This window comes from Gadus morhua, chromosome 7, assembly GCF_902167405.1.
Source record: "Gadus morhua chromosome 7, gadMor3.0, whole genome shotgun sequence".
NCBI classification, from domain to species: Eukaryota; Metazoa; Chordata; class Actinopteri; order Gadiformes; family Gadidae; genus Gadus; species Gadus morhua.
The window spans coordinates 11,810,909-11,837,797 of record NC_044054.1 but is presented as its reverse complement, the minus strand read 5'-3'; the positions used below and the strand labels follow the sequence as shown (position 1 = coordinate 11,837,797).

Genomic DNA, 26,889 nt, shown 5'->3' with positions numbered 1-26,889 from the left:
GTACCTTTCACTGAAGGGTTGACTGGAAACACCGTAATGTGTCTAACATTCACCGAGCACAGAAATTTTTCCATTTTCCCCTTTCCCACTGAACAAAACAACAATAACATCTGGTTTTGTGTTTGGTGGGAAAGGTTGCAAGTGGCATTCATTACCGGGACAAATGAATGTGCAGAAGACGCATATTCATTGGCTCAAGCTCCTATCACCATTGATGGAAACATGACACGGTGGAGATGATCATTTCCACTCTGCTACGAGGTGTGTTGAACTTCTGGACATTTTGCGCTTTGCGGGAGACCGAATAAGGAACAGCTATAAAATAGAAGTAACCAGCGTAACCTTTTCACTGGCCTCCATGCTGCTTTCTAAACAATACTTTTCAAGAGGCAATGGTAGAGGGGGTAAATCGCCTATTTGAAGCAGAATTTATATTCTAAAAAACCTGCATGTACGCCCAGGGCCGTAGCACCAAATCCTGGGCCCCTATACTATAGGTACTGATGGGCCCCCCTGCGCCAGGTTGTTGACGGGGGGGGGGTCCGGAGCGATTGTTGAGGGGGGGGGGGGGGTCCGGAGCGATTGTTGACGGGGGGGGGGGGGGAGGAGCGATTGTTGGCCAAAAGGTAAAAATTTACTTTCTACACTGACGCATGTGTCGTTGCTAGTTTGCAATTGGCGCAGAGCGTTCTTTTCCCTCCACCGCCACGCGCCTGTAAATTAGGGTTATGATCTTGCGCCCCAAGGGGCGGTTCGGCGAAAGGAGGAGGCGTGTTCTGGCACAAACATTCCCTGGTGCTATTTTGCAGTTTTAGAAAACAATTGCGCCACAAACCAGGAAATACCTGGTTTAGGGTTAGGTTTGCTTGTTTGTCGTGTTATATATGATTGTTCACAATTGGTTTTGGGGAATAAATCGAGGTTAGCCCACCTGGACAACTCACAGGATCATCTTTCACTTTCTCGCCCCGGCAGTATTTTGTTTTTTTTCACCTATACACATACCCAAATGGAAAAGCTTATAACACAGTAACCCTAAGTCCTAGATGGATGTATGATACTTCATTTGAAAGCTGACAAGCTCTAGTTTCTGTAGATATGTATTTGGCATGTATCATACACACAACCTAAATGACATCAGTTCAGACATGGCTCTAAAGCAATTTTTTTTGTCTTCGAAAATAATAGGTCATAATTGAACTACAATAACTAGGATGTGCTTTATATGTAAGGCATATGGCAATATGCCAAATACCTTCTACATCATGCCAACTACACCTGGAAGAAATTTTGGAGTTCTAGGCCTAAACCTTGGGGAGTTAATGGAGTTTTTATGGTGTGTTGTCACTGGCGGCACAAACCTCTCCAAAATGTCTCCAAATGGCCAAATTGTGCCAAATGCATTTACTCTACTTCTGTGACACTGGAAACATTACTGAAGCATTTTGGTTACTATAAAACCTTTCTCCATGATTCAAAACATAATTTTTTCACACATTCATATTGAGATATTGGCCATATCATGAAAATATGACAAGAACTAAATATGAACAATATATGCGCAAAATATGCGCAAAGTGAGTTGTCTGCCGTGTTGACGCAGCTTTATATCTCGGCTCATACGTATCACAGCTGGACACGCCTAGCAGCGTTGGAAAGGTAAACTCATTGGCTAGAAGCCCAAGTGATTGACATATCAATAGCCAATACGCTGTCCCTATACTAAAGCCGCGAAACAAAGTAAACAAAGCCCATTGGCCCTTCGAACTGGGAGCGCTCCATCTACTTCACGGGCTGTACCGGAGTGAAAACTGAACAGAAAAAGACGGGGACACTTTTATTTTGTAGCCAGCAAAGTGATGAAAACAAGCATATCCAACAACTGCATACTGGAGCTAGAGAAAATATCGATACGGCTGCGAACGTCTGTATGTTAGTTGACGAACAAAGTTTGGAGATGGTAAACAAATGGACTTTACACGACGATATTCACAAGCTGGAATAATTTTATGAAAAACCATTTGGATGCTTTTGATCAGTGGATTCTCACGGACAATTGGAATATAAATAATTGAGGAATGGACACATATTACGGTTCTCAGATTGCTTCAAAGGTAGGGAGTCACTCTGTTTTTTGGCATTTCCGGTTTACCATGCTGGTAAATATCAATATATATATTTATTGTGCTCATGATTTATAGAAAAAAACAACCGGATGAATAAATTGTGGAGATTCTACCCTTTCTAACGACGTATAGAATGTCTGTAATGATGAAAGTTGAAGCGGGTTATGTCGCTCCGTAGTGGAAATATATCGTCAACAAACCAAATCGCCCACCGGTGGGCGATTGGGTCTTAAGAGGTTAAGTTAGGGCTTCTAGGACTTATAACTTTGTTTCCTGACGCATCCTCCCCCACACCAATTGTGAACAATCATATATAACACGACAAATAAGCAAACAACTTTACCTCAAGTCTATCCGTAGCCACTTGCTGCACTCGTCGTGGAATAGCCTTCTTCTTCAATGACACTTTCTTTGGGTTCTTTGGGTCAGCAGCTCTTTTAGGAATGATGAAGTCGAAATGAGCACTGCAAACACGGTGATCCTTCTGCATCAGCATCTCGATTGGCGTCTCAATGTCCATATTCAAAACAATAAGCCGGGGAAAACACAAACCCGAACCATCTCTCTCTCTTGACTTCAAGCTGTAGATGGATCGTCTTCTCCGGTGCTGGAGCTGTCCTTCACTCTATGCGTCAATCACGTGTGCAGTGCGTCTTCTGTCAACAATGTGCCATGCTTGATTGTTGCGAACAAATATTTTGTAACTGTAACTTACATAATGCAGGTCCTTTAATTTACGTGTCAACACTTGCTATACATTATTTACAAATGTAAATTATAGAAATTATAAATTTCAAAACTTTCCTCCTTGAACTGAACTCCGGCGCATTCGGCAATCGACTTGTGTGGGCTTCCTGTAAACACGGACCTACCGGCAATGCTTGTTAAACTGTCTTTTTAATTAAACTCTGGGTTTGCAAACTAAGTTGTTTGTGCTTCGTTTTATGTGCAGGGACCCAGTCATACTACTGCAGAGGTTTGGTGCTATTTTTAAGAATATTAGTGGTTCAAAAATGCCGATTTGGAAGCAAAACTCAATGCCCCAAGCCAATAAAATGGACGCCAAACATTGCACCGGGCAAACTATAATACTTGATTTTCAATGAAAAAGGTATCTGGAAGGCTTATTTGATGGGTTTTCTTGCCAAAAAAAAAGACCTTGGGTTAAATTTGTGCCGGAATTACACTCCAATGAAAGCGGGGGCGCGTGTGTGCGTCCATCTGTTTAACCCACGCAAACTAAACACGTAAAGCATACAGTCCATGGCAATGTAATGGGGGACACATACATATTAGGAACACAAGTTATCACAAACCGATAACGACAATGCATACGATACTGGTGAGAAATGATGTTTGTTAATGTATTGCGTATATCATTAAATAGAACCACATTTACCGCATATCATTTGTGTGTTAAGTTTTCTTTGCCAAAATGTATTTGAGGACATAGTGTTTCTGAAGTTGTGGAAGAAAACGCTATTCCATGTGTGAATTAGGCCATATTATTTGGCCATAAACTGAGCCATTTGAAGTTTGAAATTCATGTAGTAATGCATCTGTCTGTAGTATACTATAGTTTACTGTAGTAGTATATATGTGGTATACTGTAGTAATAAAACTGCAGTTTTCTGTAGTTTACTGTAGTAAAACTACTATAGTAAGGTTAAAAAACACTACAATATTTACTATAGTATATGTACTGTAGTTTATTTACTATAGTAAACTATAGAATTTTCTGTAGTATACTATAGTTTACTGTAGTAAAACTACTATAGTAAGGTTAAAGAACACTACAATATTTACTATAGTATATGTACTGTAGTTTATTTACTATAGTAAACTATAGAATTTTCTGTAGTATACTATAGTTTACTGTAGTAAAACTACTATAGTAAGGTTCAAAAACACTACAATATTTACTATAGTATATGTACTGTAGTTTATTTACTATAGTAAACTATAGAATTTTCTGTAGTATACTATAGTATATATAGGGTATACTATAGTTTATTTACTATAGTAAACTTTAGAATTTTTTCATGTGGGTGTCGAGCCGTGGTCTAATTAATCTCTCTCTGTGAATTGCACGAATTATTTGCGCTCCGATATCAACCGGCCTCTCGTCAAAAGGGCATGCCATTGTGATCACGTAAAAGCCGTGGTGAACGCGGGTTTAAATACCCTGAGCAAAACCGGGTTATCATTAAACTTAATCTGCGCAGAACCTGCTCCGACCAGGAATCCTAACCGCTAGACCATATCGGACTTGATGAACATTTTTAAAGTTATTATTGCCGACCTTGATTATTTTTTGTTTCTATCTTTCGTTATTAATTGTTTTATTGTAGTTTAATTGCATAATTCAAGGTGCCCAATACTTTTGTATATTGGACATATTACACACATGAGCGTATGCTCACCACAACAGAAGGGTGTGGTGCAAGTTGAGTCCGTTTGTATACAGTAGGCCTTCAACGGTCATGTGAATATCTTCGTTTCATTGTCGCACAACAGCATGGTAACGATAGGTGACCAGGGCCTACCTAAAATGACTAGTTCCCATACCGGGAGTCGAAACCGGGCCGCCTGGGTGAAAACCAGGAATCCTAACCGCTAGACCATATGGGACTTTAAAAACTCTCTTAAAGTTATTATTTGTGAATTTGAATGTATGACGCATGCATATGCATATGACGCAAAAGAGCTTCTGCATCTGTAGGTTGTGGTGCGAGTGGAGTACTTATACATTACAACTGACAAGCGAAAAACTTTGTTTAATGGCAGTGCCACAGCATGGCCACGAAGAGCCGCATATAAATGTTCTAGTTCCCATACCGGGAGTCTAACCCGGGCCGCCTGGGTGAAAACAAGGAATCCTAACCGCTAGACCATATGGGACTTTAATAACTCTCTCTTAAAGTTATTATTTCTGAATTTGAATATTTTATGTTTCTAACTTTCTGTGTTATTTGTTTTATTGTAGTGTAATTGCATAATTCCAGGCCCCCAATGATTTCAGAATTTTTTGCATATTACGCAGAAGAGTAGGTTGTGGTGCGAGTGGAATATGTATGCATTACAACTGACAAGCAGAAAACTTCGTTTAATGGCAGCACCACAGCAGACGTACCTAAAGGTACATGTTCCCATACCGGGAGTCGAACCCGGGCCGCCTGGGTGAAAACCAGGAATCCTAACCACTATACCATATGTGACTTCATTAACTCATTTAAAGTTATTATTGCCGACCTTGATTATGTTTTGTTTCTAACTTTCCTTATTAATTGTTTTATTGAGGTTTAATTGCATAATTCAAGGTGCCCAATACTTTCGTATATTGGACATATTACACACATGAGTGTACGCTCACCACAACAGAAGGGTGTGTTGCAAGTTGAGTCCTTAGTATACAGTAGGCCTTCAACGGTCATGTGGATATCTTCGTTTCATCGTCGCACAACAGCATGATAACGATAGGTGACCAGGGCCTACCTAAAATGACATGTTCCCATACCGGGAGTCGAACCCGTGCCGCCTGGGTGAAAACCAGGAATCCTAACCGCTAGACCATATGGGAAATCTAATAAAAAATAGAATTTGATTATATTTTGTTTCAAACTTTATTTGTTAATTGTCTTTTTGTAGTGTAATTGCGTGATTCAAGGCTCCCAATAATTTCTGAAATTTTGCATATTACGCAGAAGAGCTTCTGCATCTGTAGGTTGTGGTGCGAGTAGAGTATGTATACATTACAACTGACAAGCGGAAAACTTCGTTTAATGGAAGCACCACAGCAGACGCACCTAAAAGAACATTTTCCCATACTAGGAGTCGAACCCGGGACGCCGGGGTGAAAACCAGGAATCCTTACCGCTAGACCATATCGGACTTTCATACCACTTTTAAAGTTTTATTGCCAACCTTGATTATTTTTTGTTTCTAACTTTCTTTGTTAATTGTTTTATTGTAACTTAATTGCGTAATTCAAGGCCCCCAATAATTTCTGAAATTTTGCATATTACGCAGAAGAGCTTCTGCATCTGTAGGTTGTGGTGTGAGTGGAGTACTTATACATTACAACTGACAAGCGGAAAACTTTGTTTAATGGCAGCACCACAGCAGACGCACCTAATAGTACATGTTCCCATGCTGGGAGTCGAACCCGGGAAGCCTGGCTAAAAACCATGAATCCTTACCGCTAGACCATATGGGACTTCATTAACACTTTTAAAATTATTATTGCCGACCTTGATTATGTTTTATTTCTAACTTTCGTTATTAATTGTTTTATTGAGGTTTAATTGGATTATTCAAGGTGCCCAATACTTTCGTATACTGGACATATTACACACATGAGCGTACGCTCACCACAACAGAAAGGTGTGGTGCAAGTTGAGTCCGTTTGTATACAGTAGGCCTACAACGGTCATGTGGCGATCTTTGTTTCATCGTCGCACAACAGCATGATAACGATAGGTGACCAGGGCCTACCTAAAATGACTTGTTCCCATACCGGGAGTCGAACCCCGGCCCCCTGGGTGAAAACCAGGAATCCTAACCGCTAGACCATATGGGAATGTTTTTAAAAATTGAATTTGATTATATTTTGTTTCAAACTTTCTTTGTTATTTGTTTTTTTGTAGTTTGATTGCATAAATCAAGGCCTCCCATATTTTCAGAAATGTTAGATATTACGCAGAAAATCACATGCATCTGTAGGATGTGGTGCGAGTGACATATTTATACTTTACAACTGACAAGCGGAAATCATCGTTTAATGACAGCTACACAACATGCTCACGTCGAGATGCACCTAATACTACTAGTTCCCATACCGGGAGTCGAACCCGGGCCTCCTGGGTGAAAACCAGGAATCCTAAACGCTAGACCATATGGGACTACTGTTGCTACCGAATTTTATTATTTTTTGTCTCTCACTTTCTTTGTTAATTGTTTTATTGTAGTGTAATGGCCTGTTTCAAGGCATCCCATAATTTCTGAACATTTTGATATTACGCAGAAGATCTTACGCCTCTGTAGGTTGGGGTGAGACTGGAGTATGTATACATCACAACTGACACGCGGAAATCTTCGATTAATGGCAGTGCCACAGCATGGCCACGAAGAGACGCATATAAATGTTCTAGTTCCCATACCGGGAGTCGAACCCGTGCCGCCTGGGTGAAAACCAGGAATCCTAACCGCTAGACCATATGGGACTTTAATAACTCTCTTAAAGTTATTATTTCTGAATTTGAATATTTTATGTTTCTAACTTTCTGTGTTATTTGTTTTATTGTAGTGTAATTGCATAATTCCAGGCCCCCAATAATTTCAGAAATTTTTGCATATTACGCAGAAGAGTAGGTTGTGGTGCGAGTGGAATATGTATGCATTATAACTGACAAGCAGAAACCTTCGTTTAATGGCAGCACCACAGCAGACGTACCTAAAGGTACATGTTCCCATACCGGGAGTCGAACCCGGGCCGCCTGGGTGAAAACCAGGAATCCTAACCACTATACCATATGTGACTTCATTACCTCATTTAAAGTTATTATTGCCGACCTTGATTATTTTTTGTTTCTAACTTTCCTTATTAATTGTTTTATTGAGGTTTAATTGCATAATTCAAGGTGCCCAATGCTTTCGTATATTGGACATATTACACACATGAGTGTACGCTCACCACAACAGAAGGGTGTGTTGCAAATTGAGTCCGTTAGTATACAGTAGGCCTTCAACGGTCATGTGGATATCTTCGTTTCATCGTCGCACAACAGCATGATGACGATAGGTGACCAGGGCCTACCTAAAATGACATGTTCCCATACCGGGAGTCGAACCCGGGCCTCCTGGGTGAAAACCATGAATCCTAACCGCTAGACCATATGGGAAATCTAATAAAAATAGAATTTGATTATATTTTGTTTCAAACTTTATTTGTTAATTGTCTTTTTGTAGTGTAATTGCGTGATTCAAGGCTCCCAATAATTTCTGAAATTTTGCATATTACGCAGAAGAGCTTCTGCATCTGTAGGTTGTGGTGCGAGTGGAGTATGTATACATTACAACTGACAAGCGGAAAACTTCGTTTAATGGAAGCACCACAGCAGACGCACCTAAAAGAACATTTTCCCACACTAGGCGTCGAACCCGGGACGCCGGGGTGAAAACCAGGAATCCCAACCACTAGACCATATGGAACTTCAATACCACTATTAAAGTTTTATTGCCAACCTTGATTATTTTTTGTTTCTAACTTTCTTTGTTAATTGTTTTATTGTAACTTAATTGCGTAATTCAAGGCCCCCAATAATTTCTGAAATTTTGCATATTACGCAGAAGAGCTTCTGCATCTGTAGGTTGTGGTGTGAGTGGAGTACTTATACATTACAACTGACAAGCGGAAAACTTTGTTTAATGGTAGCACCACAGCAGACGCACCTAATAGTACATGTTCCCATGCTGGGAGTCGAACCCGGGAAGCCTGGGTGAAAACCATGAATCCGTACCGCTAGACCATATGGACCTTCATTAACACTTTTAAAGTTATTATTGCCGACCTTGATTATGTTTTATTTCTAACTTTCGTTATTAATTGTTTTATTGAGGTTTAATTGCATTACTCAAGGTGCCCAATACTTTCGTATATTGGACATATTACACACATGAGCGTACGCTCACCACAACAGAGAGGTGTGGTGCAAGTTGAGTCTGTTTGTATACAGTAGGCCTACAACGGTAGTGCGGCTATCTTTGTTTCATCGTCGCACAACAGCATGATAACGATAGGTGGCCTACCTAAATTGACTTGTTCCCATACCAGGAGTCGAACCCGGGCCGCCTGGGTGAAAACCAGGAATCCTAACCGCTAGACCATATGGGAATTCTGTTATAAATTGAATTTGATTATATTTTGCTTCAAACTTTCTTTGTTAATTGTCTTTTTGTAGTTTGATTGCATAAATCAAGGCCTCCCATATTTTCAGAAATTTTAGATAGTACGCAGAAAATCGTATGCATCTGTTGGATGTGGTGCGAGTGACGTATGTATACTTTACAACTGACAAGCGGAAATCATCGTTTAAAGACAGCTACACAACATGGCCACGAAGAGATGCACCTAATACTACTAGTTCCCATACCGGGAGTCTAACCCGGGCCTCCTGGGTGAAAACCAGGAATCCTAACCGCTAGACCATAGGGGACTACTATTGTTACCTAATTTTATTATTTTTTGTCTCTCACTTTCTTTGTTAATTGTTTTATTGTAGTATAATTGCCTGTTTCAAGGCATCCCATAATTTCAGAACATTTTGATAATACGCAGAAGATCTTATGCCTCTGTAGGTTGGGGTGAGACTGGAGTATGTATACATCACAACTGACAAGGGGATATCTTCGATTAATGGCAGTGCCACAGCATGGCCACGGAGAGCCGCATATAAATGTTCTAGTTCCCATACCGGGAGTCGAACCCGGGCCGCCTGGGTGAATACCAGAAATCCTAACCGCTAGACCATATGGGACTTTAATAACTCTCTTAAAGTTATTATTTCTGAATTTGAATATTTTTTGTTTCTAACTTTCTTTCTTATTTGTTTTATTGTAGTGTAATTGCATACTTCCAGGCCCCCAATAATTTCAGAATTTTTTGCATATTACGCAGAAGAGTAGGTTGTGGTGCGAGTGGAATATGTATACATTACAACTGACAAGCAGAAAGCTTTGTTTAATGGCAGCACCACAGCAGACGTACCTAAAGGTACATGTTCCCATACCGGGAGTCGCCGCCTGGGTGAAAACCAGAAATCCTAACCACTAGACCATGTGTGACTTAATTAATTCATTTAAAGTTATTATTGCCGACCTTGATTATTTTTTGTTTCTAACTTTCGTTATTAATTGTTTTACAGAGGTTTAATTGCATAATTCAAGGTGCCCAATACTTTCGTATATTGGACATGTTACACACATGAGCGTACGCTCACCACAACAGAAGGGTGTGGTGCAAGTTGAGTCCGTTAGTATACAGTAGGCCTACAACGGTCATGTGGATATCTTCGTTTCATCGTCGCACAACAGCATGATAACGATAGGTGACCAGGGCCTACCTAAAATTACATGTTCCCATACCGGCAGTCGAACCCCGGCCGCCTGGGTGAAAACCAGGAATCCTAACCGCTAGACCATATGGGAAATCTAATAAAAATAGAATTTGATTATATTTTGTTTCAAACTTTATTTGTTAATTGTCTTTTTGTAGTGTAATTGCGTGATTCAAGGCCCCCAATAATTTCTGAAATTTTGCATATTACGCAGAAGAGCTTCTGCATCTGTAGGTTGTGGTGCGAGTGGAGTATGTATACATTACAACTGACAAGCGGAAAACTTTGTTTAATGGAAGCACCACAGCAGACGCACCTAAAAGAACAATTTCCCATACTAGGAGTCAAACCCGGGACGCCGGGCTGAAAACCAGGAATCCTTACCGCTCGACCATATGGGACTTTAATACCACTTTTAAAGTTTTATTGCCAACCTTGATTATTTTTTGTTTCTAACTTTCTTTGTTAATTGTTTTATTGTAACTTAATTGCGTAATTCAAGGCCCCCAATAATTTCTGAAATTTTGCATATTACGCAGAAGAGCTTCTGCATCTGTAGGTTGTGGTGCGAGTGGAGTACTTATACATTATAACTGACAAGCGGAAAACTCTGTTTAATGGCAGCACCACAGCAGACGCACCTAATAGTACATGTTCCCATGCTGGGAGTCGAACCCGGGAAGCCTGGGTGAAAACCATGAATCCTTACCGCTAGAGGCCTATTCAACTAGCGGCCCGTGGGCCAAATGCGGCCCCTCTTAGTTTTTTTCTGGCCCGCAAGAGGCTGCATGCAAAAAATAAATAAAATAAAGGAGAAACATAGTTGCATGCAAATCAGGTTTTTGTGTGTAGCCGGTGATACTAGCCGGTATCAGTACCCCACAATCAGGAACTGGCATCACTTATTCTGACAAAGTTTGGCTCAACTGATATGTGTGAGTCTAGCTTTTCTCATATGAATGCCATCAGAACAAGGGCACGTTGCTCCATGACCTATGAGAAGCTGCATGAGTGTCTCAGGATGAGCCAAACTAGGCAAACAAGGCAGTGCAATCTTTCTCTCTGACTCACTGGCTTAAAATGTCTCATATGTACAGTAGTTCTGTTTTGTGATGATTCAAACAACATTGTTGAATTCTAAATACGTGTCCAAAATATGTGAGAACAAAATCTTTTATAATGATACGATTAAAAGTGAAGAAGGAAGGAATGAGTCTGACAAGTTTATTCCATGTAGTAGCACTATATATATTAAGTTAACACTACTTTAAGTACGATTTATTTGTAGCAATTCATTCACGTAGTTTTACTCGGTGTGGCCCATGAACCCCCAGTGGTTTTCCTTTTCGGCCCACTTGTTAAGGAGGTTGAATAGGCTAGACCATATGGAACTTCATTAACACTTTTAAAGTTATTATTGCCGACCTTGATTATGTTTTATTTCTAACTTTCGTTATTAATTGTTTTATTGAGGTTTAATTGCATTATTCAAGGTGCCCAATACTTTCGTATATTGGACATATTACACACATGAGCGTACGCTCACCACAACAGAAACATGTGGTGCAAGTTGAGTCCGTTTGTATACAGTAGGCCTACAACGGTCATGTGGCTATCTTTGTTTCATCGTCGCACAACAGCATGATAACGATAGGTGACCAGGGCCTACCTAATATGACTTGTTCCCATACCGGGAGTCGAAGCCGGGCCGCCTGGGTGAAAACCAGGAATCCTAACCGCTAGACCATATGGGAATTCTGTTAAAAATTGAATTTGATTATATTTTGTTTCAAACTTTCTTTGTTAATTGTCTTTTTGTAGTTTGATTGCATGAATCAAGGCCTCCCATATTTTCAGAAATTTTAGATATTACGCAGAAAATCGTATGCATCTGTAGTGGTGCGAGTGACGTATGTATACTTTACAACTGACAAGCAGAAATCATCGTTTAAAGACAGCTACACAACATGGCCACGAAGAGATGCACCTAATACTACTAGTTCCCATACCGGGAGTCGAACCCGGGCCTCCTGGGTGAAAACCAGGAATCCTAACCGCTAGACCATATGGGACTACTACTGCTACCGAATTTTATTATTTTTTGTCTCTCACTTTCTTTGTTAATTGTTTTATTGTAGTGTAATTGCCTGTTTCAAGGCATCCCATAATTTCAGAACATTTTGATATTACGCAGAAGATCTTATGCCTCTGTAGGTTGGGGTGAGACTGGAGTATGTATACATCACAACTGACAAGCGGAAATCTTCGATTAATGGCAGTGCCAAAGCATAGCCACGAAGAGCAGCATATAAATGTTCTAGTTTACCGGGAGTCGAACCCGGGCCGCCTGGGTGAAAACCAGGAATCCTAACCGCTAGACCATATGGGACTTTTTTAAAGCTCTTAAAAGTTATTTTTTCTGAATTTGAATATTTTTTGTTGCTAATTTTCTTTGTTAATTGTAATGTAATTGCTTGATTCAAGGCCCCAATGGCAGCACCACAGCAGACGTACCTAAAGGTACATGTTCCCATACCGGGAGTCGAACCCGGGCCGCCTGGGTGAAAACCAGGAATCCTAACCGCTAGACCATATGGGAAATCTAATAAAAACAGAATTTGATTATATTTTCTTTCAAACTTTATTTGTTAATTGTCTTTTTGTAGTTTGATTGCATAATTCAAGGCCTCCCATATTTTCAGAAATTTTAGATATTACGCAGAAAATCTTATGCATGTGTAGGATGTGGTGCGAGTGGCATATGTATACTTTACAACTGACAAGCGGAAATCATTGTTTAATGGCAGCGACACAACATGGCCACGAAGAGATGGACCTACTAGTTCCCATACCGGGAGTCGAACCCGGGCCTCCTGGGTGAAAACCAGGACTCCTAAACACTACACAATATGGTAATTCTTTTGAAATTGATTTAATTATATTTTGTTTCGAACTTTCTTTGTTAATTGTCTTTTTGTAGTTTGATTGCATAATTCAAGGCCTCCCATATTTTCAGAAATTTTAGGTATTACGCAGAAGATCTTATGCATCTGTAGGATGTGGTGCGAGTGGCGTATGTATACTTTACAACTGAGAACAACCACAGGCTGCAGAGGGAAAATGATTCTCTCAAGGAAAAAATAGCAACATTGAAATGTAATGCTATTGTTGAAAACTTTTTTTTTATTGTGATGCAGTATATATGGTACTATGGTATCGTAATTGTAGTATTCTTTAGCAAAATAAAAGTATAATAAACGTTCTTTAATTTACTTCAGTAGATTGTAGTTTATGAAATAAACTGTAGTAGCATATCATGTAGTATACTGTAGTAATAAAACTGCAGTTTTCTGTAGTATACTATAGTTTACTGTAGTAGCATATATGTGGTATACTGTACTAATAAAACTGCAGTTTTCTGTAGTATACTATAGTTTACTGTAGTAGTATGGTATACTGTAGTAATAAAACTGCAGTTTTCTGTAGTATACTATAGTTTACTGTAGTAAAACTACTATAGTAAGGTTCAAAAACACTACAATATTTACTATAGTATATATAGGGTGTACTGTAGTTTATTTACTATAGTAAACTATGTAATTTTCTGTAGTATACTATACTTTACTGCAGTAAAACTACTATAGTAAGGTTCAAAAATACTACAATATTTACTATAGTATACATAGGTTGTACTGTAGTTTATTTACTATAGTAAACTATAGAATTTCCTGTAGTATACTATAGTTTACTGTAGTAAAACTAGTATAGTAAGGTTAAAAAACACTACAATATTTACTATAGTATATATAGGGTATACTATAGTTTATTTACTATAGTAAACTATAGAATTTTTTCATGTGGGCATTTAGGCTACTTCAGACCAACCGCGCCGGTAAAATAGCAACATCTCCATAGAACCACCCACAAAGCTAATTGCGCTTGGCGTTTCTCACTTTAAAATAGGGCCCACAGTGTGCAAAATACCCAGTGTGAATCGGTGGGGACGTTGGTTTTGATTGGCTCACGCAGGCTCCACCAGATCTCCCAAAAACTGGACACAGGGTAACAAGTCTAAATTGAATTAATCATGCACTGATCTCGGAGAAGTTCTTAACGGCAGATCTTTTTACAGTTGTATTTAGTTTCCATGTCTTTCCATTTTATTTCTAGCTCTGAAACAATCAATGAGTTCTGTAAATCCGTGAACGCAAAGCCGGCAACGGGCATGCCCCTAGAATCCAGAATGATCAAATAATGAACTTTGTATTATTTTCTACATGTTTGCAACGAATGACTGAATCCATAAAAGTAATTATTTTGATGTCTAATTTATGGCATTCTTCTTCTGCCGGTCTTTAAAGATTTTTCCAGATCCCCAAAACTTTGCAATTAAGGCTTTCAGGGCGTCTCAAGTGTCAATCAGAGCCTCCCTTTTTTTCGCACACTGCATACACACATACCCTCCATCTCTCTCTCTCTCTCTCTCTCTCTCTCTCTCTCTCTCTCTCTCTCTCTCTCTCTCTCTCTCTCTCTCTCACTCTCTCTCTCTCTCTCTCTCTCTCTCTCTCTCTCTCTCTCTCTCTCTCTCTCTCTCTCTCTCTCACTCTCACTCTCACTCTATCTCTCTCTCTCTCTCTCTCTCTCACTCTCTCTCTCTCTCACTCTCACTCTCACTCTCACTCTCACCCACACGCATACACACACATAAAGTTCTCTGATATTAAACTGCGACTGAATGTATTACACATACATTCATGCAAATTAATTCATCTCCTCTTGTTGCTCCCACGTGATGTGATATGGAATATGGAAAACTCTTCCAATTTTAGCCCTTCTTTATAGCGATTAGAAGTCTGGGACTTTCCACCATACTGCCTTGACACTATTTCTGGATTGGGATTTGTCGCAAGCCATCTGGAACGAGTCAAACATTTCTGTCACTGCAAAACAAACCTGATCTCATCAATTTGGCAAGAAAGACACAATTTGGCAATTTCAAAATGCGTGTGAAATGCCAATAAAAAATTGATGTCAACCATGTTTGGTGTTCAGCGATAGAATTATCCATGTCGATCACCATAGCAACATAAGAAGAACGTTGATTTCAAACCATTTTCAGGCGAGACCTGAAAGAATAAACATTCGTAATAACTTACTAACTAAACGTCAAATACAATAATTTACCAAAGATTATAGCGATGAAATGCAGATTTCTAGATAGAAATGTTCTCAAAAAACATTTTAATGCTGATCACAACAGAATAAAGTAAATGTCAGCCATCTTGTTTACCGGTTTGCTGGTGACGTTTTGGAATCATCTGCTCTCCACAGAGGTTTGTGGGAAGGAGTGGCATATCAACTACACACAAATTGGCATTTGGCTTACGCACAGCACGCATTTTGAAAGTGTCATATCCTTTTATTTGTACGGAAATTTGTGAGATCGGGCAAAACATGACCTCTTCACCATTTCAATGGCACTGTGTCCATCCCCTACCTCTGAAGAGGAGAACAAGAGTGTGTCGTGAGTCAACACAAAAACTAACTGATCCTGAAAGGCTGCAGTCCAGGGTCCTGGACTGCAGCCTCTGTCCTCACTCTTGAGGACACACTTCCTTCATGGTTCATTGAGGAGGATGAATAAGACTGGATATTTACACATGTTTAGTTGGACACATTTCCGCTGTCCACTATTTTCAAATCATCCCTTACATTCGCAAGTTTAAAGTTTGAATAAAAACATGATTATTCTTTAACGGTAAAAGCTGTTAGCAGAGAGAAATTGGGTGAAAGAGAGAAGGAAAATATATAGAGAGAGAGTGGGAGAGAGAGAGAGCTAGAGAGAGAGAGAGAGAGAGAGAGAGAAAGAGAGAGAGAGAGAGGGAGAGAGAGAGAGGGATATTAAATATAAATTAAGATCATATTTTGATAAGTTATATGGTCATTCGTTCATCTTTGTCATCTTATGTAACTTATTTAATTTGTATTTGAGTTTCTCTAGAGGTTTTTGTTTGCTTTCGTCATGCCTTTAGCACAAATTAAATTGAAATTTAACAGAGAGAGTGAGAGAGAGAAAGCGAAAGAGAGAAAGATGGCATTGACGCATTCGCCAGGAGTTTGAGTGTATTACAGAACAGAGCCACCCCAACTCATGTCGCATATTGAATGGGGGAAAAAACCTGATGAGCTAAATGGGTGAGTTGGTTCTCTCCGCACTACTTAGTATTCAAGGAAGGATGAGAAAAATCTCTCATCAATTTTCAACAGCGCATAACAAGTAACTCACAAAGACGTTGAGGGTCCATGTGAAATTAGCCTGCTGTTCAGCCTGTTGAAACTTCAATCTAAAAGATGAAGTGAAGAATAAAAAGCCTTCATGTATGAGGGAAAGAGAGAGATGGAGATGGAGAGAGAGAGAGGGAGACAGAGATACAGAGAGAGAGAGAGAAAGGATGAGAAAGGGAAGACGGAGAGATTAGGGGAGATTAATCAGAGCGCAAAGAGTGAGTCAGTGAGCGAGCGAAAGGGAGAGAGGGATAGAGAGAGAAAGAGAGAGGGATAGAGAGGGATAGAGAGAGAAAGAGAGAGGGATAGAGAGAGAGAGAGAGAGAGAGAGAGAGAGAGAGAGAGAGAGAGAGAGAGAGAGAGAGAGAGAGAGAGAGAGAGAGAGAGAGAGAGAGAGAGAGAGAGAGAGAGAGATGGAAGGGTCAGAGGTATTCAGGGGGACAAGGTATACAAAGTGAGAGAAGGAGAGGGGGAGCAAAGAGAGGGTCTGAGAGATGGAGAGCAGTACGAAATAAAGTGAACGGAGAGACAGAGAGGGGAGAGGGGGTCCGGGGCATGAGAGAGGGACTCCAAGTAAGTGTTGGTGTGTGTGTCCTTGCTGCGGTGCGGGCCTCTGAGTTTTTGTGTGTGTGTGTGTGTGTGTGTGTGTGTGTGTGTGTGTTTGTGTGTGTGTGTGTGTGTGTGTGTGTGTGTGTGTGTGTGTCTGTGAAACTGCATGGTCAGTTTTTCCAGGTTGATCCATGATATCAAAGCATGGAGTTCAAATGGAAAGGTTGATGATGAAGATGATGAAGATGCAAATCAGGTTATTTTGCCTCCGGCTTGCGGACCACCAACGAGCGGTGGCCATCAGTGTCAGGCCAAATCAGTAGTGGAAACGGTAAACGTCATTAGTATTGGGAAATAGGACAAGCTATGTCTTTGTACACCATTCCCACCCAACAGGGGACTGAAGAGAAACCACATCCCTCCTGATCTGGTTCCTCCTGGTCTTCACAGGCTGTTTGCTATGAAGGGCAGCTAGTGTCATAGGGATTAAACCTTTGCTTTTTCAACAGAATAACATGTTTTTATATGCTGTCTTTGCAGAGCGAGAGAGAGAGAGAGAGAGAGAGAGAGAGAGAGAGAGAGAGAGAGAGAGAGAGAGAGAGAGAGAGAGAGAGAGAGAGAGAGAGAGAGAGAGAGAGAGAGAGAGAGACAGAGACAGAGAAAGAGAGAGACATACAGACAGACAGACATAGAGGGTAGATATGAAGGGCACACACACGATGAAGGTGAGTCATTCTTGTCGACACTAATGAGAAATTAATTGCGCCACAGCTGGCTGACGGCCAGCTGCAGTACCTTAGTGCAGCTATAGGGGGCACCAGAATCATAACATAGAACCGTTCGAGACGATTTATATCAACGTCAGCCGAAGCCCATCGTTCTCGTTTTATACAAACTTTACAACATACCTATAACAGCCTCTGGACATATTTCAGGATTTATCACTGTAAACCAGTCAAATATTACTATATGGGGCATAAACGACACATGTTTTAAAATTCATACATATATAGGCTATACATATATTTACATTGTACGTATTTATTAAGAACAAACGCAATAAAAACACACAGGCTTTAATTGTCTTTCAAGAAGTTTTTATATTGACTCATCTTAGGTGTTTAAAAGTTCAGGCCTTCTGACATCTCACCATTAATAGGATAGGATTAATAGGATAGGATTAATAGGATATGTAACATAAATAAATCTGCAGATTTTTCCTTTTCTCAGAGCAGTAGAGTTCATCAATTTAAACATCAGTGTTACCCAGACATACACAAACGCCCATATGCGCACAAACAAACAAACATGCACACAATATATACACACAATTAGATAAATAGGGAAGAGGCTCACACACAACTGCCGGGATGGATTTGGCTGACATCTCGTTCGATCAGCCCGTCTAATCATCTCCTTGTCAGTTGGAGGACGTTGAAACCATCTATTATTTTGGGCTTTTCGCCCAGAAGTGAAATTAGTATTCTGCATGCAACAATTTCCTGATCCTCAACTTCAAAACAACTCCAGCCTCTGCCCCTTTCAAGGGTTGGTTGAACACTCAATAATCAAATATTTAATTCATAATAATATCTGAATGAAGCAGTAATTACTCTGAAAGAAATTAATCAAGTGTCACCCCGCAGCATGTAAGCTCAAGTGTGTGTGTTGCTCATTACTGCGTTTCTCTCGGATCTCCACCCGCCAAACCTTAATGTCACTTTAAACACAGAGAGGTCGCTGTGCATCCCCATCAATCTGACCTTTGGCGCCGCGCAGACCGGCCATGCCAAAGAGAGTCTGGAGCCGCCAATTAACCAGCGACACATCACTTTACTCTTTAAGGGAAGCTACCACGTTCCGTCTGAATTGATGAGGACGACCAGCGATAGCAATAAGGCACACTTGAAATGCTAACAAAGAATGTTTAGCTAATGGATAGCCACAACCTGCTTGGATAAATGCTAATTGCATGTCCTCAAGATGCATTAGGGTGAGGCTACATTGTTTATTGCCCAAGAGAGATATTCCAACCCTGTGTGTGTCTGTGTTAAGTTGTTATTGAACAACACCCATGGCATTGCTTTGCTCATTACTGCACAGAGGTTTCACTACTGCACCTAAGTCCAGTAATTGAAATTCCAGGTGATTTATTTTTAAACGTGATTAATCTTCAGCCCAAACTGCACACACACACATGCACGCACACACGCGCGCACGCACACACGCACGCACACACACACACACACACACACACACACACACACACACACACACACACACACACACACACACACACACACACACACACACACACACACACACACACACACACACACATACACACTCACTCACTCGCAAATAGAGCCCTGTGAAGCCAATGTATTTTGATTTGTATACCTTTCATAAAGATTAATCGTTTTGCTCATGGGCACTTCATCGATATTATAGTTGGAGATTTTTTAATGGCGGTTGTTCTATTGTTAGAGTAATGTATCAAGAGACACAGTCTTCTGAGAGCCATAGGAGACAGTTTGCCGGATGAGAGGACAATCCGTTAGCCGCCAGAAAGGTCTTCTTCTGCCTCTGCATGAGAACATGGCCGACTTCCTAACACATTATCATAAACTTTATTAGCTTTATTATTATTCCTTGCAAGGCGAGACTGATGACTCGGTGAAACAGTGAAATGCCTACGAAGGTATAGAGTCCTGTTAAATGGCAGCCACGAGGAGGAACACATAGATCATAGATCTGTAAAGCTGTGGAAGGTTCTCCTCTGTAGGGTTGTGTAAGGTTCTCCTCTCCACCTCGCTTTTTGTGTTTCTGTTTAGTATAGTTTACTGTTTCTACAACAAAATAGTTCAAAATAAGTAGAAAGGAATTTGTAAATAATCCAAAAAATAAAACAGAAAAAAACTTGGCGAGGTGCAGGTATCTAAAAAACATGAATAATAGAAATAACATAAACTAAAAAAGAACATCAATAATATCTATATTTTTACAACAGAACTAATATTAGAGCCAAAAACTAATTGTGTTCGAGTGTGTTTGCATGTGTGTGTGTGTGTGTGTGTGTGTGTGTGTGTGTGTGTACTTGAGACACATACAATAATATCATGTTTTGGCGTTCATCAGACATGCATCTAGCCTCTCTTGTAAAATTGTTGCTGAGGCAGACTGGGATGCATGTCCACCATGCCACACCTTTGGTTGTGTCTCTTTAATATGTTCCTGTCTTTATATATAATTGGTCTTTTATAAACTATTCTCAATGATGAATGATTAAGAATAATTAGAGTGTTGTTTTATTATGGGATGTTGTTCTTGTTGTGGGCCTCTCTGCTGTTTCCAAGGCAGTGGGGAAACCATATAGGAAATAATAATAGCCTAATTACCCGTATCTGAGACACACACACACACACACACACACACACACACACACACACACACACACACACACACACACACACACACACACACACACACACACACACACACACACAACCATACACACACATCCATGTCTGTGTGTGGTTGTGTGTATGTGTGTCCCTCCCCCTTATGACTTACCTCTCTTATCCGTCGTCTGTGTTCTGCTTCACATCAGCCATCGGAGAAAACCAGGACGAAGAACACTAACCAGAGGGGAGGAGCCACACCCACTACCGCCGTTTAGAAGTCATTATCTCCCCGCCATAGCAGCTGAGATAAAAGCTGTCATACCCTGACGCAAACCCACTGCTGATTAACAGTGTCCTTAAGGGTTGATTTGAAGGACTGAGGAGCGCTCAAACAACAGTTCAGAGTCCCCCCAAGTCATTGGCAACTAATTAAAAAGCTGTGCTGTCCAATGTGTGTGTGGCAGTTTAGTCGTGTTGTGTGTGTGTGTGTGTGTGTGTGTGTGTGTGTGTGTGTGTGGGGGGGGGGGTGTGTGTGTGTGTATTCACCTTGAATTTGTTCACGGAAATGCTATAAAAAAAAGTTATAAAGGTATATTCAAGGACTGGTCTGTGATCAATCCATCTTAGCCGTTTCTCCTGGCTTCACAAAACTCAAATTGACTTCCTTGTACTGACCGTGCCGAAGAGCATTTAGCAGACTCGGACCTGGCAGAAATTTAAACAATGCCGATATGGCACTATTTTTTAATCGGTACGGAGTTTGTGGACCAGAAATCGGTGAATCCGCATACAAGTACTTAAAGTATTATCAACAAGACCAAAGTGCTGCTGCTAGGGTGCACCAAATGCTCTTAAGCATTTGGTGCAAGTGATTTTGACCAATGATATTGATAAGGAGCCTGTTTTAGTGGAGCCAGGAGAGACGTTTACATGGTCCCCCAGAATGCGAGGGTCCATTAAGGCAGAGACGCAATGGGGTCAGAGAGAATAAAAGCCTGCATTGGTTTTCATCTCAGAACCCTGGAGTAATATGGACAGAGTAAGAGCCTATAGGTGTGTGCGCACACATGTTTGTGTGTCTGTGAGATAAAAGGGATGGTATATGTAGGTTAATTTGATCGCATACATCTTAACAGACATGCAAAGTGACAGGAGAGCACATATTGTGTGGGTTCAAAATTGTGTATGTACGTGTAAAAACAGCCTGTAGTGTGAGTGTCCGTCATAAAGAGTCATCAGTTAAGTCTGTGTGTGGGTGTGTTTGTGTGTGTGCGTTTGTGTGTGTGCGTTTGTGTGTGTGTGTGTTTGTCTATGTGTGTGTGTGTGTGTGTGTGTATGGCTGTGTGTTTGTGTGTTTGTCTATGCGTTTGTGTATGTGTATGTATGTGTGTTTGTCTATGTGTGTGTGTGTGTGTGTATGGATGTGTGTTTGTGTGTTTGTCTATGCGTTTGTGTATGTGTATGAATGTGTGTTTGTCTATGTGTGTGTGTGTGTGTGTGTGTATGGCTGTGTGTTTGTGTGTTTGTCTATGCGTTTGTGTATGTGTATGTATGTGTGTTTGTCTATGTGTGTGAGTGTGTGTCTGTGTATGGCTGTGTGTTTGTGTGTTTGTCTTTGCGTTTTTGTGTGTGTGTGTGTGTGTGTGTTTGTGAGTGTGTTTGTGTGTGTGCTGGTGTGTGTGTGTGCACGTGTATATGTGTGTGTGTTGGTGTGTGGGCGTGTAAGGGTGTGTGTGGGTGCACGCGTTCTGGTCGAGCAGACAGATGTGGGCAGCAGAGGGCTTCCAGAGTCAGTGCTAGCCCGAACACACACACACACACACACACACACACACACACACACACACACACACACACACACACACACACACACACACACACACACACACACACACACACACACACACACACACACACACATCTCACATGACTGCCTCTGTCTCGACCCACAGCTCATCTTCACTGTTAGGCGGAACTCTCCTTTACCCTTTAACCATCACTGTAGAACTCCAGCCTTCGCCCCGCACAACACGCCTTCTCTCTCTCTCGGAGACGGAGAGAGACAGATGGATGGATAGGGAGATGATGAGGAATCGCACACTATAATTATCATTATATTTCTGTGTTAAATTACACAATGCTGGACCCCAGGACTCTGTGACATTTGTGTCGACGAGGGCTCCCCCGTCCAGTGTCTGATGTGACACCAACTGATTTATTTCACTCATTTTCCCAGGCCAAATATCTATTGCTCATCCACCATTTTTTTTTTTTCTTAAGTATCTTACTCTGCTTATCATTTATACTCCTCCCTCAATCTCTCCCTCTCTATCGCTCTCTCTCAATCTATTTTCAGGTTTCTTCCAGCGTGTTCATTGGAAATCAAATGCATATTTCTGCTTTCATCAGCGACCAGTGGACCGTTTCAGAACATTTGTGAGGAGACGTAGGGAGAAATTGTGTCTGTGTGTCAGATGCCAATTTCCCATGGCTGCTCATAAGGGGAGAGAATTTATAATTAACCTCTTATGGTCTGTTCCATTTCGCTCCTGGTCACGAGTCATAAGGATCCAGCTGATATTCACATGCAAGAAGTAATCATTAAAAAATGTCTTCTTCCATCCCCTGGTAATGGTGACAAGTATACGTTGAACATGATTTTTTTATCATCATTTAGTGAGGGTTTACAAAAGTGGATGTGTGTGTTTGTTGTGTGTGTGTGTGTGTGTGTGTGTGTGTGTGTGTGTGTGTGTGTGTGTGTGTGTGTGTGTGTGTGTGTGTGTGTGTGTGTGTGTGTCTTTGTGCATGTGTATGGGTGACTTCTTTATTTAACTTTGTCACAAGGTTTTAGAATTACAGCTTAAATTGACATTATAATGCCATTTTGAGCGATTGCCTTTGCAAATAAATGACATAAAAGCATGAAAATGCTCCAGATATTTGAATCTCTTTCTTTATTAACAAAGTTTAACTACTGACAGCTGGAGAATAATCAAAACATATATTTCAGTGGAAATGGGTTTATTTTTTTCTAAAATCCCTGATAAATAACGTGCATTGAAGTCATGAATCATTTGGCTGCAGGAGAAAAATATACAAAAAAAAGATTATGTTTGAAAGAAATGAAAACAAATGAAATCATTACTTTATTTTTATGGCTAGAAAAGTAATTTGAGACAAATTGCACAGAGAATTATTTTGGCTGGTGACCAGGCAAATCCCTCTTCCACTATCTCCCATGATGCATCATGCACACATCAAGCATCTGTCAGGCCACCGATCCGTAGAGGTAATGAGCCAGCAGTTACTAGGGGCATAACACACTCCAGGACATAGTCACATCCATTCTGCTGCAGCGGCACAGTGGGTTCTGTAAAACAACTGGAAAAGGCCATTACGCAATTAGTCCGTTTGAAAGAGGAATCATAATGAATGAGATTGTCATGTAAGCTGCTCATTCGTGTCCAATAATGGATCATATCATTAGGGGAAGGACCGCAACACTGTCTCCGTTCCCCCGGACTGTAATTCATCTTCGGTTCACACTGAGTATGCACACAGTCAACACAAGTCCCCTGATCCCCATGCCGCATAAAGTGGAGCTCATGTATTAAGGTCATGCACAGGTGATTATGTGAGCTCTGGAGTAAGCAGTGCTGATATAAGACACAATAAAGGCCCAATTGATTGGAATATAGGTTTCACAAAACAGAATTTTTTGAAAAGACGTCAAAAGTAAGTGTTCATCAAATGTTTTCTGCTTTCAAATTATTCTTTCTACTCTAGATGTGGGTCTCCCAAGAGTGAGTGTTTGGTGCTAAAGCCTAATCCTGGCCTCGTCTTGACTAATCAGACCCTAGTGACTTGAACATACACACACACACACACACACACACACACACACACACACACACACACACAACCACACACACACACACACACACACACACACACACACACACACACACACACACACACACACACACACACACACACACACACACACACACACACACACGGATTTATAGCCTAGATTGCAGGTTCTACATGCAAACTGAGACTGCAATGCGCACGAAAAACTTGAATTCAGTGCACGTACAGCTGGCCGATTCGTTGCTTCAACCACAACAAAGTGACCCGTGTCAAAAGTGTCAAAGTTATACCGTTTTAATTTTCCTCTATGACGACTTTGAAATCACTGCAGTGTAGCGTTAAACACACACATAGAGTCAGAGCCTCTCTCAACACAATATATTCAGAATGGGACATGCACTCTCACGCACACCCTTACACACTCCACTGGCATTTAAAAAAGCAACCACCTTGTGAAGACTTCAGACATGGACAGTAATGCTGCCATCAGCGGGTACACTAAGGGTAGACACCATTAGCCTGATAATCATCCTGTATTTCTATTTTATTTCACTTCTTGATTCTCAAGTCAGAAGTCTCTTCCGTCTTAACAGTTTTCAGAGACCGGCAGGTTGCTTCCACCTAAACCAATCATTAAGCCTCTAACAATTCTGCAAGCCAGGTTGTTCTCTGTTTTTACTTATAGTTTTTTTGGCGGAGTGGGGCCTAAGGCTCGAGATCAGCAGCTGGTCGCTGCTGGATATTAATGGAACTTTTAAAAAACATCTTCAAAAGCAGAATCCTTGGACTTTAACGCTACTTTCGAAAGAGAATCTTGCATTTTTCTTCTTCTACCATGACAACGCAGACAGTTAAAACAGCGCTCTGGGGATTTAGCCAGAATATTTAGTGATAATATTGAAATCTCTCAGGCTGGTTTCACCGGCGGAGACTCCGGCTCCCCGACCTTTTCGCACATCTGCCACGTCTCTCTCCATCTATCTCTCTCCATGCAACTTTTAGTTCTGGTTCTGTTTTTTGTTGAGCCCTTCTGCTGTCTCACCACTTTGTGAAGAAGTGGTGAGACGTAGAAGTTACTATAGCTATATTGAATTACAAATCTTAGCTGGGGCCACTATGAGAACATCTAACCGTGGCATTGGTGATCTAGACTACACTGAAGCAAGCTGAGGTTACATAAACTGTGTGTGTGTGTGTGTGTGTGTGTGTGTGTGTGTGTGTGTGTGTGTGTGTGTGTGTGTGTGTGTGTGTATCTGTTTATGCATGTGTGTGCTTCTGTATGTGTGTGTGCTTCTGTATGTGTATGTGTTGTTGTGTGTTTGTGTGTGTGTGTGTGTGTGTGTGTGTGTGTGTGTGTGTGTGTGTTTGTGTCTGCGTCTGTGTGAGAGTGAGTGAGTTAAATAATTGGAGAGACATTGGGGTAGCAAATGGGCCAGGGATACGGTTAAGTATCCATAGCAATCGGGTCATTCTGCATAATTACCCCCCGTAGCTCTTATTAAAACCATCTCAGCCACATGCTTTTAATCAGCCCTCAACCCAAATTTTTATAGTTCATTGAGGCCAATGTTCACTTTGCACAAAAATTATGCCAGCTATGCAAATAATCCAGGAACTATTTCAGTGGTTTTCCAAGTTTTAAAGATGCATTAAGCCCTGCTTGTACAACTCTTGTGCTTTGTATCTAAATTTCTCTTTCATCCCCAACACCCCCTGTCCCCTATAAAGCACCTGGTCACAATCCAGAGTGGGAATTAGAGGGGCCAAGGTGGATCCCACCAATAAGGGACCAAAAAGGGAATAAGACCATCGGGTAGTGAATTTTTATTTTCCTTTATTTATTCTAGATGTAAACCTGTCAGACTAATACATTTATATTGAATGCACAATGCTGTTTTCAATATGGAGCTGTAATTGCAAATGGATTTGTGGGGAAACAACGTTGCTTTAGTTGTTTGACTCAAAGGTACGGCTGGCATTGCGATGCGTTTGTGGATTCATTTCCAACACTGATCCTTTGGACTTCTGTCTTTGTTAATAGGCTATTGGGAGACAGGGAATATCAGCCAATCCCCTGAGCATAGGGAGCTGACATTTCATCCCAAAGATACTGCACAGAGAACTGATGTCAGATGCGAAGCTGACAGACACAAAAACTGTCTGTAAAACTGTTGTTTATACACTGTTATGTATATATTTCTTATATTTATTAGATTTTCATCCCCCGGCAGTGGATGCCCGTCTCCGGCACCGGGTAAACTAGGCGGCCCTCCTCCGCCTAACCACAGAGTTAGCCCGAGCCTGTGGTCGGGCACCAGCTCTATCAGGGCCCCCACCAGGTTCCGGTTCTGGAGAGGGCCGAAGGAGTGCTGGGTCGGTCCTATCCGAACCCACCCCAAAGCCATCTCCCGGACCACTTTCTCCAGCGCCTGACGTCTGGCCAGTCAACATGCAAACTGAGAATGCAATGCGCACGAAAAACTTGAATTCGGTGCACGCTCCGCTGGGTCCAGGTTGAGCAGTACCTACACTGCCGTC

At 41.0% G+C, this 26,889-nt stretch overlaps 16 non-coding genes across 16 annotated transcripts; all 16 read right to left on the bottom strand.

Annotated features, from left to right (window-relative positions):
* Window positions 1-4,685: 4,685 nt before the first annotated feature.
* On the bottom strand, window positions 4,686-4,757 carry trnae-uuc (transfer RNA glutamic acid (anticodon UUC)). The gene has a single exon. It is a non-coding gene; the product is annotated as a tRNA-Glu (tRNA).
* Window positions 4,758-4,955: 198 nt separating this feature from the next.
* trnae-uuc (transfer RNA glutamic acid (anticodon UUC)) lies at window positions 4,956-5,027 on the bottom strand. Its single transcript has one exon. It is a non-coding gene; the product is annotated as a tRNA-Glu (tRNA).
* A 245-nt stretch (window positions 5,028-5,272) lies between these two features.
* On the bottom strand, window positions 5,273-5,344 carry trnae-uuc (transfer RNA glutamic acid (anticodon UUC)). The gene has a single exon. It is a non-coding gene; the product is annotated as a tRNA-Glu (tRNA).
* Window positions 5,345-5,634: 290 nt separating this feature from the next.
* Window positions 5,635-5,706, bottom strand: trnae-uuc (transfer RNA glutamic acid (anticodon UUC)). The gene has a single exon. It is a non-coding gene; the product is annotated as a tRNA-Glu (tRNA).
* Window positions 5,707-6,633: 927 nt separating this feature from the next.
* On the bottom strand, window positions 6,634-6,705 carry trnae-uuc (transfer RNA glutamic acid (anticodon UUC)). Its single transcript has one exon. It is a non-coding gene; the product is annotated as a tRNA-Glu (tRNA).
* Window positions 6,706-6,955: 250 nt separating this feature from the next.
* On the bottom strand, window positions 6,956-7,027 carry trnae-uuc (transfer RNA glutamic acid (anticodon UUC)). Its single transcript has one exon. It is a non-coding gene; the product is annotated as a tRNA-Glu (tRNA).
* A 249-nt stretch (window positions 7,028-7,276) lies between these two features.
* On the bottom strand, window positions 7,277-7,348 carry trnae-uuc (transfer RNA glutamic acid (anticodon UUC)). Its single transcript has one exon. It is a non-coding gene; the product is annotated as a tRNA-Glu (tRNA).
* A 243-nt stretch (window positions 7,349-7,591) lies between these two features.
* trnae-uuc (transfer RNA glutamic acid (anticodon UUC)) lies at window positions 7,592-7,663 on the bottom strand. Its single transcript has one exon. It is a non-coding gene; the product is annotated as a tRNA-Glu (tRNA).
* A 291-nt stretch (window positions 7,664-7,954) lies between these two features.
* trnae-uuc (transfer RNA glutamic acid (anticodon UUC)) lies at window positions 7,955-8,026 on the bottom strand. The gene has a single exon. It is a non-coding gene; the product is annotated as a tRNA-Glu (tRNA).
* Window positions 8,027-8,946: 920 nt separating this feature from the next.
* On the bottom strand, window positions 8,947-9,018 carry trnae-uuc (transfer RNA glutamic acid (anticodon UUC)). The gene has a single exon. It is a non-coding gene; the product is annotated as a tRNA-Glu (tRNA).
* A 250-nt stretch (window positions 9,019-9,268) lies between these two features.
* trnae-uuc (transfer RNA glutamic acid (anticodon UUC)) lies at window positions 9,269-9,340 on the bottom strand. The gene has a single exon. It is a non-coding gene; the product is annotated as a tRNA-Glu (tRNA).
* Window positions 9,341-9,589: 249 nt separating this feature from the next.
* On the bottom strand, window positions 9,590-9,661 carry trnae-uuc (transfer RNA glutamic acid (anticodon UUC)). The gene has a single exon. It is a non-coding gene; the product is annotated as a tRNA-Glu (tRNA).
* A 598-nt stretch (window positions 9,662-10,259) lies between these two features.
* On the bottom strand, window positions 10,260-10,331 carry trnae-uuc (transfer RNA glutamic acid (anticodon UUC)). The gene has a single exon. It is a non-coding gene; the product is annotated as a tRNA-Glu (tRNA).
* Window positions 10,332-11,922: 1,591 nt separating this feature from the next.
* trnae-uuc (transfer RNA glutamic acid (anticodon UUC)) lies at window positions 11,923-11,994 on the bottom strand. Its single transcript has one exon. It is a non-coding gene; the product is annotated as a tRNA-Glu (tRNA).
* A 246-nt stretch (window positions 11,995-12,240) lies between these two features.
* On the bottom strand, window positions 12,241-12,312 carry trnae-uuc (transfer RNA glutamic acid (anticodon UUC)). Its single transcript has one exon. It is a non-coding gene; the product is annotated as a tRNA-Glu (tRNA).
* A 455-nt stretch (window positions 12,313-12,767) lies between these two features.
* trnae-uuc (transfer RNA glutamic acid (anticodon UUC)) lies at window positions 12,768-12,839 on the bottom strand. The gene has a single exon. It is a non-coding gene; the product is annotated as a tRNA-Glu (tRNA).
* Window positions 12,840-26,889: the final 14,050 nt, after the last annotated feature.